This window comes from Schistocerca gregaria, chromosome 8, assembly GCF_023897955.1.
Source record: "Schistocerca gregaria isolate iqSchGreg1 chromosome 8, iqSchGreg1.2, whole genome shotgun sequence".
In the NCBI taxonomy this organism is placed as follows: Eukaryota; Metazoa; Arthropoda; class Insecta; order Orthoptera; family Acrididae; genus Schistocerca; species Schistocerca gregaria.
The window spans coordinates 10964677-10980191 of record NC_064927.1 but is presented as its reverse complement, the minus strand read 5'-3'; positions in this window follow the sequence as shown (position 1 = coordinate 10980191).

The following is a 15515-nucleotide window of genomic DNA, read 5'->3' as shown; positions in this document are numbered from 1 at the left end:
CCGTAGACTGTTTGAGACAATACACCCATGTAGGTAGGTGCGCATGGTGACTGTTGTATTCAATCGCGAGGCAATTTCTGTGTTTCATCAACACTCTGATAGTCCACAGATTACAGAATGCCTCCTGATGTTCATCGGAAACTACTACTGGTCTTGCAGGGAACGTTCAAATCGTAGACTGTTAGAGACATTACTCTCATGGAGGAAAGTGCGCATGGTGACTGTTGTATTGAATCCCGATGCAATTTCTGTGTTTCATCAACACTCTGATAGTCCACAGATTACAGAAAGCCTCCAGATGTGCATCGGAAACTACTACTGGTCTTCCAGGGAACGATCAAAGCGTAGACTGTTTGAGACAATACTTTCGTGGAGGAAAGTGCGCATGGTGAGTGTTGTATTCAATCCCGATGCAATTTCTGTGTTTCATCAACACTCTGATAGTCCACAGATTACAGAATGCCTCCAGATGTGCATCGGATACTACTACTGGTCTTCCAGGGAACGATCAAAGCGTAGACTGTTAGAGACATTACTCCCGTGGACGAAAGTGCGCATGGTGACTGTTGTATTCAATCCCGCGGCAATTCCTGTGTTTAATCAACACTTTATAGGTCCACAGATTACAGAATGCCTCCTGATGTTCATCGGAAACTACTACTGGTCTTGCAGGGAACGTTCAAATCGTAGACTGTTAGAGACATTACTCTCATGGAGGAAAGTGCGCATGGTGACTGTTGTATTGAATCCCGATGCAATTTCTGCGTTTCATCAACACTTTGATGGTCCACAGATTACAGAATGACTCCAGATGTGCATCGGACACTACTACTTGTCTTCCAGGAAACGATCAAACCGTACACTGTTTGAGACAATACACCCATGTAGGTAGGTGCGCATGGTGACTGTTGTATTCAATCGCGAGGCAATTTCTGTGTTTCATCAACACACTGATAGTTTACACATTGCAGAATGCCCCCAGATGTGCATCAGAAACTACTACTGGTCTTCCAGGGATCGATCAAAGCGTAAACTTTTTGAGACATTACACCCATGGAGGAAAGTGCGCGTGGTGACTGTTGTAGTCAATCCCGATGCAATTTCTGTGTTTCATCAACACTCTGATAGTCCACAGATTACAGAAAGACTCCAGATGTGCATCGGAAACTACTACTGGTCTTCCAGGGAACGATCAAAGCGTAGACTGTTTGAGACATTACTCCCGTGGAGGAAAGTGCGCATTTTGAATGTTGTATTCAATCCCGATGCAATTTCTGTGTTTCATCAACACTCTGATTGTCCACAGATTACAGAATGCCTCCAGATGTGCATCGGAAACTACTACTGGTCTTCCAGGGAACGATCAAAGCGTAGTCTGTTTGAGACATTACTCCAGTGGACGAAAGTGCGCATGGTGACTGTTGTATTCAATCCCGCGGCAATTCCTGTGTTTCATCAACACTTTGAAGGTCCACAGATTATAGAATGCCTCCAGATGTTCATCGGAAACTACTACTGGTCTTGCAGGAAACGTTCAAAGCGTAGACTGTTAGAGACATTACTCTCATGGAGGAAAGTGCGCATGGTGACTGTTGTATTCAATCCTGATGCAATTTCTGTGTTTCATCAACACACTGATAGTTTACACATTACAGAATGCCCCCAGATGTGCATCAGAAACTACTACTGGTCTTCCAGGGATCGATCAAAGCGTAAACTTTTTGAGACATTACTCCCATGGAGGAAAGTGCGCGTGGTGACTGTTGTATTCAATCGAGATGCAATTTCTGTGTTTCATCAACTCTCTGATAGTCCACACATTACAAAATGCCCCCAGATGTGCATCGGAAACTACTACTGGTCTTCCATGGAACGATCAAAGCGTAAACTGTTTGAGACATTACTCCCATGGAGGAAAGTGCACATTGTGACTGTTGTAGTCAATCCCGATGCAATTTCTGTGTTTCATCAACACTCTGATAGTCCACAGATTAGAGAAAGCCTCCAGATGTGCATCGGAAACTACTACTGGTCTTCCAGGGAACGATCAAAGCGTAGACTGTTTGAGACAATACTCCCGTGGAGGAAAGTGCGCATGGTGAGTGTTGTATTCAATCCCGATGCAATTTCTGTGTTTCATCAACACTCTGATAGTCCACAGATTACAGAATGCCTCCAGATGTGCATCGGAAACTACTACTGGTCTTCCAGGGAACGATCAAAGCGTAGACTGTTAGAGACATTACTCCCGTGGACGAAAGTGCGCATGGTGACTGTTGTATTCAATCCCGCGGCAATTCCTGTGTTTCATCAACACTTTGAAGGTCCACAGATTACAGAATGCCTCCTGATGTTCATCGGAAACTACTACTGGTCTTGCAGGGAACGTTCAAATCGTAGACTGTTAGAGACATTACTCTCATGGAGGAAAGTGCGCATGGTGACTGTTGTATTGAATCCCGATGCAATTTCAGTGTTTCATCAACACTTTGATGGTCCACAGATTACAGAATGACTCCAGATGTGCATCGGACACTACTACTTGTCTTCCAGGAAACGATCAAACCGTAGACTGTTTGAGACAATACACCCATGTAGGTAAGTGCGCATGGTGACTGTTGTATTCAATCGCGAGGCAATTTCTGTGTTTCATCAACAGTTAGAAAGGTCCACAGATTACAAAATGCCTGCAGATGTGCATCGGAAACTACTACTGGTCGTGCAGGGAACGATCAAAGCGTTGATTGTTTGCGACATTACTCCCATGGAGGAAAGTGCGCATGGTGACTGTTGTATTCAATCCCACGGCAATTCCTGTGTTTCATCAACACTTTGAAGGTCCACAGATTACAGAATGCCTCCTGATGTTCATCGGAAACTACTACTGGTCTTGCAGGGAACGTTCAAAGCGTAGACTGTTAGAGACATTACTCTCATGGAGGAAAGTGCGCATGGTGACTGTTGTATTGAATCCCGATGCAATTTTTGTGTTTCATCAACACTTTGAAGATCCACAGATTACAGAATGACTCCACATGTGCATCGGAAACTACTACTTGTCTTCCAGGAAAAGATCAAACCGTATACTGTTTGAGACAATACACCCATGTAGGTAAGTGCGCATGGTGACTGTTGTATTCAATCCCGAGGCAATTTCTGTGTTTCATCAACACTCTGATAGTCCACAGATTACAGAAAGACTCCAGATGTGCATCGGAAACTACTACTGGTCGTGCAGGGAACGATCAAAGCGTAGATTGTTTGCGACATTACTCCTATGGAGGAAAGTGCGCATGGTGACTGTTTTATTCAATCGAGATGCAATTTCTGTGTTTCAACAGCACTCTGGTAGTTCACAGATTACAGAATGCCTCCAGATGTGCATCGGAAACTACTACTGGTCATCCTGGGGACGATCAAAGCGTAGACTGTTTGAGACATTATTCCCATGGAGAAATGTGCGCATGGTGACTCTTGTATTCAATCCCGATGCAATTTCTGTGTTTCAACAACACTCTGATTGTCCACAGATTACAGAATGCCTCCAGATGTTCATAGGAAACTACTACTGGTCTTGCAGGGAACGATCAAAGCGTAAACTGTTTGAGACATTACTCCCATGGAGGAAAGTGCGCATGGTGACTGTTGTATTCAATCCCGAGGCAATTCCTGTGTTTCATCAACACTTTGAAGGTCCACAGATTACAGAATGCCTCCAGATGTTCATCGGAAACTACTACTGGTCTTGCAGGAAACGTTCAAAGCGTAGACTGTTAGAGACATTACTCTCTTGGAGGAATGTGCGCATGGTGACTGTTGTATTCAATCCTGATGCAATTTCTGTGTTTCATCAACACTCTGATAGTCCACAGATTACAGAATGACACCAGATGTGCATCGGAAATTACTACTTGTCTTCCAGGGAACGAACAAAGCGTAGACTGTTTGAGACATTACTCCCATGGAGGAAAGTGCGCATGGTGACTTGTATTCGATCGCGATGCAATTTCTGTGTTTCATCAACACACTAATAGATTACACATTACAGAATGCCCCAAGATGTGCATCAGAAACTACTACTGGTCTTCCAGGGATCGATCAAAGCGTAAACTTTTTGAGACATTACTCCCATGGAGGAAAGTGCGCGTGGTAACTGTTGTATTCAATCCTGATGCAATTTCTGTGTTTCATCAACTCTCTGATAGTCTACACATTACAAAATGCCCCCAGATGTGCATCGGAAACTACTACTGGTCTTCCATGGAACGATCAAAGCGTAAACTGTTTGAGACATTACTCCCATGGAGGAAAGTGCACATGGTGACTGTTGTAGTCAATCCCGATACAATTTCTGTGTTTCATCAACACTCTGATAGTCCACAGATTACAGAAAGCCTCCAGATGTGCATCGGGAACTACTACTGGTCTTCCAGGGAACGATCAAAGCGTTGACTGTTTGAGACAATACTTTCGTGGAGGAAAGTGCGCATGGTGAGTGTTGTATTCAATCCCGATGCAATTTCTGTGTTTCATCAAGACTCTGATAGTCCACAGATTACAAAATGCCTCCAGATGTGCATCGGATACTACTACTGGTCTTCCAGGGAACGATCAAAGCGTAGACTGTTAGAGACATTACTCCCGTGGACGAAAGTGCGCATGGTGACTGTTGTATTCAATCCCGCGGCAATTCCTGTGTTTAATCAACACTTTATAGGTCCACAGATTACAGAATGCCTCCTGATGTTCATCGGAAACTACTACTGGTCTTGCAGGGAACGTTCAAATCGTAGACTGTTAGAGACATTACTCTCATGGAGGAAAGTGCGCATGGTGACTGTTGTATTGAATCCCGATGCAATTTCTGTGTTTCATCAACACTTTGATGGTCCAGAGGTTCCAGAATGACTCCAGATGTGCATCGGACACTACTACTTGTCTTCCAGGAAACGATCAAACCGTAGACTGTTTGAGACAATACACCCATGTAGGTAGGTGCGCATGGTGACTGTTGTATTCAATCGCGAGGCAATTTCTGTGTTTCATCAACACTCTGATAGTCCACAGATTACAGAATGCCTCCAGATGTGCATCGGAAACTACTACTGGTCTTCCTGGGAACGATCAAAGCGTAGACTGTTAGAGACATTACTCCCGTGGACGAAAGTGCGCATGGTGACTGTTGTATTCAATCCCGCGGCAATTCCTGTGTTTAATCAACACTTTATAGGTCCACAGATTACAGGATACCTCCTGATGTTCATCGGAAACTACCACTGGTATTGCAGGGAACGTTCAAAGCGTAGACTGTTAGAGACATTACTCTCATGGAGGAAAGTGCGCATGGTGACTGTAGTATTGAATCCCGATGCAATTTCTGTGTTTCATCAACACTTTGAAGGTCCACAGATTACAGAATGACTCCAGATGTGCATCGGAAACTACTACTTGTGTTCCAGGAAACGATCAAACCGTAGACTGTTTGAGACAATACACCCATGTAGGTAAGTGCGCATGGTGACTGTTGTATTCAATCCCCAGGCAAATTCTGTGTTTCATCGACAGTTAGAAAGGTCCACAGATTACAAAATGCCTCCAGATGTGCATCGGAAACTACTACTGGTCTTGCAGGGAACGATCAAAGCGTAGACTATTTGAGACATTACTCCCATGGAGGAAAGTGCGCATGGTGGCTGTTGTATTCAATCCCGATGCAATTTCTGTGTTTCATCAACACACTGATAGTTTACACATTGCAGAATGCCCCCAGATGTGCATCAGAAACTACTACTGGTCTTCCAGGGATCGATCAAAGCGTAAACTTTTTGAGACATTACACCCATGGAGGAAAGTGCGCGTGGTGACTGTTGTAGTCAATCCCGATGCAATTTCTGTGTTTCATCAACACTCTGATAGTCCACAGATTACAGAAAGACTCCAGATGTGCATCGGAAACTACTACTGGTCTTCCAGGGAACGATCAAAGCGTAGACTGTTTGAGACATTACTCCCGTGGAGGAAAGTGCGCATTTTGAGTGTTGTATTCAATCCCGATGCAATTTCTGTGTTTCATCAACACTCTGATTGTCCACAGATTACAGAATGCCTCCAGATGTGCATCGGAAACTACTACTGGTCTTCCAGGGAACGATCAAAGCGTAGACTGTTTGAGACATTACTCCAGTGGACGAAAGTGCGCATGGTGACTGTTGTATTCAATCCCGCGGCAATTCCTGTGTTTCATCAACACTTTGAAGGTCCACAGATTATAGAATGCCTCCAGATGTTCATCGGAAACTACTACTGGTCTTGCAGGAAACGTTCAAAGCGTAGACTGTTAGAGACATTACTCTCTTGGAGGAAAGTGCGCATGGTGACTGTTGTATTCAATCCTGATGCAATTTCTGTGTTTCATCAACACACTGATAGTTTACACATTACAGAATGCCCCCAGATGTGCATCAGAAACTACTACTGGTCTTCCAGGGATCGATCAAGGCGTAAACGTTTTGAGACATTACTCCCATGGAGGAAAGTGCGCGTGGTGACTGTTGTAGTCAATCCCGATGCAATTTCTGTGTTTCATCAACACTCTGATAGTCCACAGATTACAGAAAGACTCCAGATGTGCATCGGAAACTACTACTGGTCTTCCAGGGAACGATCAAAGCGTAGGCTGTTTGAGACAATACTTTCGTGGAGGAAAGTGCGCATGGTGAGTGTTGTATTCAATCCCGATGCAATTTCTGTGTTTCATCAACACTCTGATAGTCCACAGATTACAGAATGCCTCCAGATGTGCATCGGATACTACTACTGGTCTTCCAGGGAACGATCAAAGCGTAGACTGTTAGAGACATTACTCCCGTGGACGAAAGTGCGCATGGTGACTGTTGTATTCAATCCCGCGGCAATTCCTGTGTTTAATCAACACTTTATAGGTCCACAGATTACAGAATGCCTCCTGATGTTCATCGGAAACTACTACTGGTCTTGCAGGGAACGTTCAAATCGTAGACTGTTAGAGACATTACTCTCATGGAGGAAAGTGCGCATGGTGACTGTTGTATTGAATCCCGATGCAATTTCTGTGTTTCATCAACACTTTGATGGTCCACAGATTACAGAATGACTCCAGATGTGCATCGGACACTACTACTTGTCTTCCAGGAAACGATCAAACCGTAGACTGTTTGAGACAATACACCCATGTAGGTAGGTGCGCATGGTGACTGTTGTATTCAATCGCGAGGCAATTTCTGTGTTTCATCAACACTCTGATAGTCCACAGATTACAGAATGCCTGCAGATGTTCATCGGAAACTACTACTGGTCTTGCAGGGAACGTTCAAATCGTAGACTGTTAGAGACATTACTCTCATGGAGGAAAGTGCGCATGGTGACTGTTGTATTGAATCCCGATGCAATTTCTGTGTTTCATCAACACTCTGATAGTCCACAGATTACAGAAAGCCTCCAGATGTGCATCGGAAACTACTACTGGTCTTCCAGGGAACGATCAAAGCGTAGACTGTTTGAGACAATACTTTCGTGGAGGAAAGTGCGCATGGTGAGTGTTGTATTCAATCCCGATGCAATTTCTGTGTTTCATCAACACTCTGATAGTCCACAGATTACAGAATGCCTCCAGATGTGCATCGGATACTACTACTGGTCTTCCAGGGAACGATCAAAGCGTAGACTGTTAGAGACATTACTCCCGTGGACGAAAGTGCGCATGGTGACTGTTGTATTCAATCCCGCGGCAATTCCTGTGTTTAATCAACACTTTATAGGTCCACAGATTACAGAATGCCTCCTGATGTTCATCGGAAACTACTACTGGTCTTGCAGGGAACGTTCAAATCGTAGACTGTTAGAGACATTACTCTCATGGAGGAAAGTGCGCATGGTGACTGTTGTATTGAATCCCGATGCAATTTCTGTGTTTCATCAACACTTTGATGGTCCACAGATTACAGAATGACTCCAGATGTGCATCGGACACTACTACTTGTCTTCCAGGAAACGATCAAACCGTAGACTGTTTGAGACAATACACCCATGTAGGTAGGTGCGCATGGTGACTGTTGTATTCAATCGCGAGGCAATTTCTGTGTTTCATCAACACTCTGATAGTCCACAGATTACAGAATGCCTGCAGATGTTCATCGGAAACTACTACTGGTCTTGCAGGGAACGTTCAAATCGTAGACTGTTAGAGACATTACTCTCATGGAGGAAAGTGCGCATGGTGACTGTTGTATTGAATCCCGATGCAATTTCTGTGTTTCATCAACACTCTGATAGTCCACAGATTACAGAAAGCCTCCAGATGTGCATCGGAAACTACTACTGGTCTTCCAGGGAACGATCAAAGCGTAGACTGTTTGAGACAATACTTTCGTGGAGGAAAGTGCGCATGGTGAGTGTTGTATTCAATCCCGATGCAATTTCTGTGTTTCATCAACACTCTGATAGTCCACAGATTACAGAATGCCTCCAGATGTGCATCGGATACTACTACTGGTCTTCCAGGGAACGATCAAAGCGTAGACTGTTAGAGACATTACTCCCGTGGACGAAAGTGCGCATGGTGACTGTTGTATTCAATCCCGCGGCAATTCCTGTGTTTAATCAACACTTTATAGGTCCACAGATTACAGAATGCCTCCTGATGTTCATCGGAAACTACTACTGGTCTTGCAGGGAACGTTCAAATCGTAGACTGTTAGAGACATTACTCTCATGGAGGAAAGTGCGCATGGTGACTGTTGTATTGAATCCCGATGCAATTTCTGTGTTTCATCAACACTTTGATGGTCCACAGATTACAGAATGACTCCAGATGTGCATCGGACACTACTACTTGTCTTCCAGGAAACGATCAAACCGTAGACTGTTTGAGACAATACACCCATGTAGGTAGGTGCGCATGGTGACTGTTGTATTCAATCGCGAGGCAATTTCTGTGTTTCATCAACACACTGATAGTTTACACATTGCAGAATGCCCCCAGATGTGCATCAGAAACTACTACTGGTCTTCCAGGGATCGATCAAAGCGTAAACTTTTTGAGACATTACACCCATGGAGGAAAGTGCGCGTGGTGACTGTTGTAGTCAATCCCGATGCAATTTCTGTGTTTCATCAACACTCTGATAGTCCACAGATTACAGAAAGACTCCAGATGTGCATCGGAAACTACTACTGGTCTTCCAGGGAACGATCAAAGCGTAGACTGTTTGAGACATTACTCCCGTGGAGGAAAGTGCGCATTTTGAGTGTTGTATTCAATCCCGATGCAATTTCTGTGTTTCATCAACACTCTGATTGTCCACAGATTACAGAATGCCTCCAGATGTGCATCGGAAACTACTACTGGTCTTCCAGGGAACGATCAAAGCGTAGACTGTTTGAGACATTACTCCAGTGGACGAAAGTGCGCATGGTGACTGTTGTATTCAATCCCGCGGCAATTCCTGTGTTTCATCAACACTTTGAAGGTCCACAGATTATAGAATGCCTCCAGATGTTCATCGGAAACTACTACTGGTCTTGCAGGAAACGTTCAAAGCGTAGACTGTTAGAGACATTACTCTCATGGAGGAAAGTGCGCATGGTGACTGTTGTATTCAATCCTGATGCAATTTCTGTGTTTCATCAACACACTGATAGTTTACACATTACAGAATGCCCCCAGATGTGCATCAGAAACTACTACTGGTCTTCCAGGGATCGATCAAAGCGTAAACTTTTTGAGACATTACTCCCATGGAGGAAAGTGCGCGTGGTGACTGTTGTATTCAATCGAGATGCAATTTCTGTGTTTCATCAACTCTCTGATAGTCCACACATTACAAAATGCCCCCAGATGTGCATCGGAAATTACTACTTGTCTTCCAAGGAACGAACAAAGCGTAGACTGTTTGAGACATTACTCCCATGGAGGAAAGTGCGCATGGTGACTTGTATTCGACCGCGATGCAATTTCTGTGTTTCATCAACACACTAATAGATTACACATTACAGAATGCCCCCAGATGTGCATCAGAAACTACTACTGGTCTTCCAGGGATCGATCAAAGCGTAAACTTTTTGAGACATTACTCCCATGGAGGAAAGTGCGCGTGGTAACTGTTGTATTCAATCCTGATGCAATTTCTGTGTTTCATCAACTCTCTGATAGTCCACACATTACAAAATGCCCCCAGATGTGCATCGGAAACTACTACTGGTCTTCCATGGAACGATCAAAGCGTAAACTGTTTGAGACATTACTCCCATGGAGGAAAGTGCACATGGTGACTGTTGTAGTCAATCCCGATACAATTTCTGTGTTTCATCAACACTCTGATAGTCCACAGATTACAGAAAGCCTCCAGATGTGCATCGGAAACTACTACTGGTCTTCCAGGGAACGATCAAAGCGTAGACTGTTTGAGACAATACTTTCGTGGAGGAAAGTGCGCATGGTGAGTGTTGTATTCAATCCCGATGCAATTTCTGTGTTTCATCAAGACTCTGATAGTCCACAGATTACAAAATGCCTCCAGATGTGCATCGGATACTACTACTGGTCTTCCAGGGAACGATCAAAGCGTAGACTGTTAGAGACATTACTCCCGTGGACGAAAGTGCGCATGGTGACTGTTGTATTCAATCCCGCGGCAATTCCTGTGTTTAATCAACACTTTATAGGTCCACAGATTACAGAATGCCTCCTGATGTTCATCGGAAACTACTACTGGTCTTGCAGGGAACGTTCAAATCGTAGACTGTTAGAGACATTACTCTCATGGAGGAAAGTGCGCATGGTGACTGTTGTATTGAATCCCGATGCAATTTCTGTGTTTCATCAACACTTTGATGGTCCAGAGATTACAGAATGACTCCAGATGTGCATCGGACACTACTACTTGTCTTCCAGGAAACGATCAAACCGTAGACTGTTTGAGACAATACACCCATGTAGGTAGGTGCGCATGGTGACTGTTGTATTCAATCGCGAGGCAATTTCTGTGTTTCATCAACACTCTGATAGTCCACAGATTACAGAATGCCTCCAGATGTGCATCGGAAACTACTACTGGTCTTCCTGGGAACGATCAAAGCGTAGACTGTTAGAGACATTACTCCCGTGGACGAAAGTGCGCATGGTGACTGTTGTATTCAATCCCGCGGCAATTCCTGTGTTTAATCAACACTTTATAGGTCCACAGATTACAGAATACCTCCTGATGTTCATCGGAAACTACTACTGGTCTTGCAGGGAACGTTCAAAGCGTAGACTGTTAGAGACATTACTCTCATGGAGGAAAGTGCGCATGGTGACTGTAGTATTGAATCCCGATGCAATTTCTGTGTTTCATCAACACTTTGAAGGTCCACAGATTACAGAATGACTCCAGATGTGCATCGGAAACTACTACTTGTGTTCCAGGAAACGATCAAACCGTAGACTGTTTGAGACAATACACCCATGTAGGTAAGTGCGCATGGTGACTGTTGTATTCAATCCCCAGGCAAATTCTGTGTTTCATCGACAGTTAGAAAGGTCCACAGATTACAAAATGCCTCCAGATGTGCATCGGAAACTACTACTGGTCTTGCAGGGAACGATCAAAGCGTAGACTATTTGAGACATTACTCCCATGGAGGAAAGTGCGCATGGTGGCTGTTGTATTCAATCCCGATGCAATTTCTGTGTTTCATCAACACACTGATAGTTTACACATTGCAGAATGCCCCCAGATGTGCATCAGAAACTACTACTGGTCTTCCAGGGATCGATCAAAGCGTAAACTTTTTGAGACATTACACCCATGGAGGAAAGTGCGCGTGGTGACTGTTGTAGTCAATCCCGATGCAATTTCTGTGTTTCATCAACACTCTGATAGTCCACAGATTACAGAAAGACTCCAGATGTGCATCGGAAACTACTACTGGTCTTCCAGGGAACGATCAAAGCGTAGACTGTTTGAGACATTACTCCCGTGGAGGAAAGTGCGCATTTTGAGTGTTGTATTCAATCCCGATGCAATTTCTGTGTTTCATCAACACTCTGATTGTCCACAGATTACAGAATGCCTCCAGATGTGCATCGGAAACTACTACTGGTCTTCCAGGGAACGATCAAAGCGTAGACTGTTTGAGACATTACTCCAGTGGACGAAAGTGCGCATGGTGACTGTTGTATTCAATCCCGCGGCAATTCCTGTGTTTCATCAACACTTTGAAGGTCCACAGATTATAGAATGCCTCCAGATGTTCATCGGAAACTACTACTGGTCTTGCAGGAAACGTTCAAAGCGTAGACTGTTAGAGACATTACTCTCTTGGAGGAAAGTGCGCATGGTGACTGTTGTATTCAATCCTGATGCAATTTCTGTGTTTCATCAACACACTGATAGTTTACACATTACAGAATGCCCCCAGATGTGCATCAGAAACTACTACTGGTCTTCCAGGTATCGATCAAGGCGTAAACGTTTTGAGACATTACTCCCATGGAGGAAAGTGCGCGTGGTGACTGTTGTAGTCAATCCCGATGCAATTTCTGTGTTTCATCAACACTCTGATAGTCCACAGATTACAGAAAGACTCCAGATGTGCATCGGAAACTACTACTGGTCTTCCAGGGAACGATCAAAGCGTAGGCTGTTTGAGACAATACTTTCGTGGAGGAAAGTGCGCATGGTGAGTGTTGTATTCAATCCCGATGCAATTTCTGTGTTTCATCAACACTCTGATAGTCCACAGATTACAGAATGCCTCCAGATGTGCATCGGATACTACTACTGGTCTTCCAGGGAACGATCAAAGCGTAGACTGTTAGAGACATTACTCCCGTGGACGAAAGTGCGCATGGTGACTGTTATATTCAATCCCGCGGCAATTCCTGTGTTTAATCAACACTTTATAGGTCCACAGATTACAGAATGCCTCCTGATGTTCATCGGAAACTACTACTGGTCTTGCAGGGAACGTTCAAATCGTAGACTGTTAGAGACATTACTCTCATGGAGGAAAGTGCGCATGGTGACTGTTGTATTGAATCCCGATGCAATTTCTGTGTTTCATCAACTCTTTGATGGTCCACAGATTACAGAATGACTCCAGATGTGCATCGGACACTACTACTTGTCTTCCAGGAAACGATCAAACCGTAGACTGTTTGAGACAATACACCCATGTAGGTAGGTGCGCATGGTGACTGTTGTATTCAATCGCGAGGCAATTTCTGTGTTTCATCAACACTCTGATAGTCCACAGATTACAGAATGCCTCCTGATGTTCATCGGAAACTACTACTGGTCTCGCAGGGAACGTTCAAATCGTAGACTGTTAGAGACATTACTCTCATGGAGGAAAGTGCGCATGGTGACTGTTGTATTGAATCCCGATGCAATTTCTGTGTTTCATCAACACTCTGATAGTCCACAGATTACAGAAAGCCTCCAGATGTGCATCGGAAACTACTACTGGTCTTCCAGGGAACGATCAAAGCGTAGACTGTTTGAGACAATACTTTCGTGGAGGAAAGTGCGCATGGTGAGTGTTGTATTCAATCCCGATGCAATTTCTGTGTTTCATCAACACTCTGATAGTCCACAGATTACAGAATGCCTCCAGATGTGCATCGGATACTACTACTGGTCTTCCAGGGAACGATCAAAGCGTAGACTGTTAGAGACATTACTCCCGTGGACGAAAGTGCGCATGGTGACTGTTGTATTCAATCCCGCGGCAATTCCTGTGTTTAATCAACACTTTATAGGTCCACAGATTACAGAATGCCTCCTGATGTTCATCGGAAACTACTACTGGTCTTGCAGGGAACGTTCAAATCGTAGACTGTTAGAGACATTACTCTCATGGAGGAAAGTGCGCATGGTGACTGTTGTATTGAATCCCGATGCAATTTCTGTGTTTCATCAACACACTGATAGTTTACACATTGCAGAATGCCCCCAGATGTGCATCAGAAACTACTACTGGTCTTCCAGGGATCGATCAAAGCGTAAACTTTTTGAGACATTACACCCATGGAGGAAAGTGCGCGTGGTGACTGTTGTAGTCAATCCCGATGCAATTTCTGTGTTTCATCAACACTCTGATAGTCCACAGATTACAGAAAGACTCCAGATGTGCATCGGAAACTACTACTGGTCTTCCAGGGAACGATCAAAGCGTAGACTGTTTGAGACATTACTCCCGTGGAGGAAAGTGCGCATTTTGAGTGTTGTATTCAATCCCGATGCAATTTCTGTGTTTCATCAACACTCTGATTGTCCACAGATTACAGAATGCCTCCAGATGTGCATCGGAAACTACTACTGGTCTTCCAGGGAACGATCAAAGCGTAGACTGTTTGAGACATTACTCCAGTGGACGAAAGTGCGCATGGTGACTGTTGTATTCAATCCCGCGGCAATTCCTGTGTTTCATCAACACTTTGAAGGTCCACAGATTATAGAATGCCTCCAGATGTTCATCGGAAACTACTACTGGTCTTGCAGGAAACGTTCAAAGCGTAGACTGTTAGAGACATTACTCTCATGGAGGAAAGTGCGCATGGTGACTGTTGTATTCAATCCTGATGCAATTTCTGTGTTTCATCAACACACTGATAGTTTACACATTACAGAATGCCCCCAGATGTGCATCAGAAACTACTACTGGTCTTCCAGGGATCGATCAAAGCGTAAACTTTTTGAGACATTACTCCCACGGAGGAAAGTGCGCGTGGTGACTGTTGTATTCAATCGAGATGCAATTTCTGTGTTTCATCAACTCTCTGATAGTCCACACATTACAAAATGCCCCCAGATGTGCATCGGAAACTACTACTGGTCTTCCATGGAACGATCAAAGCGTAAACTGTTTGAGACATTACTCCCATGGAGGAAAGTGCACATTGTGACTGTTGTAGTCAATCCCGATGCAATTTCTGTGTTTCATCAACACTCTGATAGTCCACAGATTACAGAAAGCCTCCAGATGTGCATCGGAAACTACTACTGGTCTTCCAGGGAACGATCAAAGCGTAGACTGTTTGAGACAATACTCCCGTGGAGGAAAGTGCGCATGGTGAGTGTTGTATTCAATCCCGATGCAATTTCTGTGTTTCATCAACACTCTGATAGTCCACAGATTACAGAATGCCTCCAGATGTGCATCGGAAACTACTACTGGTCTTCCAGGGAACGATCAAAGCGTAGACTGTTAGAGACATTACTCCCGTGGACGAAAGTGCGCATGGTGACTGTTGTATTCAATCCCGCGGCAATTCCTGTGTTTCATCAACACTTTGAAGGTCCACAGATTACAGAATGCCTCCTGATGTTCATCGGAAACTACTACTGGTCTTGCAGGGAACGTTCAAATCGTAGACTGTTAGAGACATTACTCTCATGGAGGAAAGTGCGCATGGTGACTGTTGTATTGAATCCCGATGCAATTTCTGTGTTTCATCAACACTTTGATGGTCCACAGATTACAGAATGACTCCA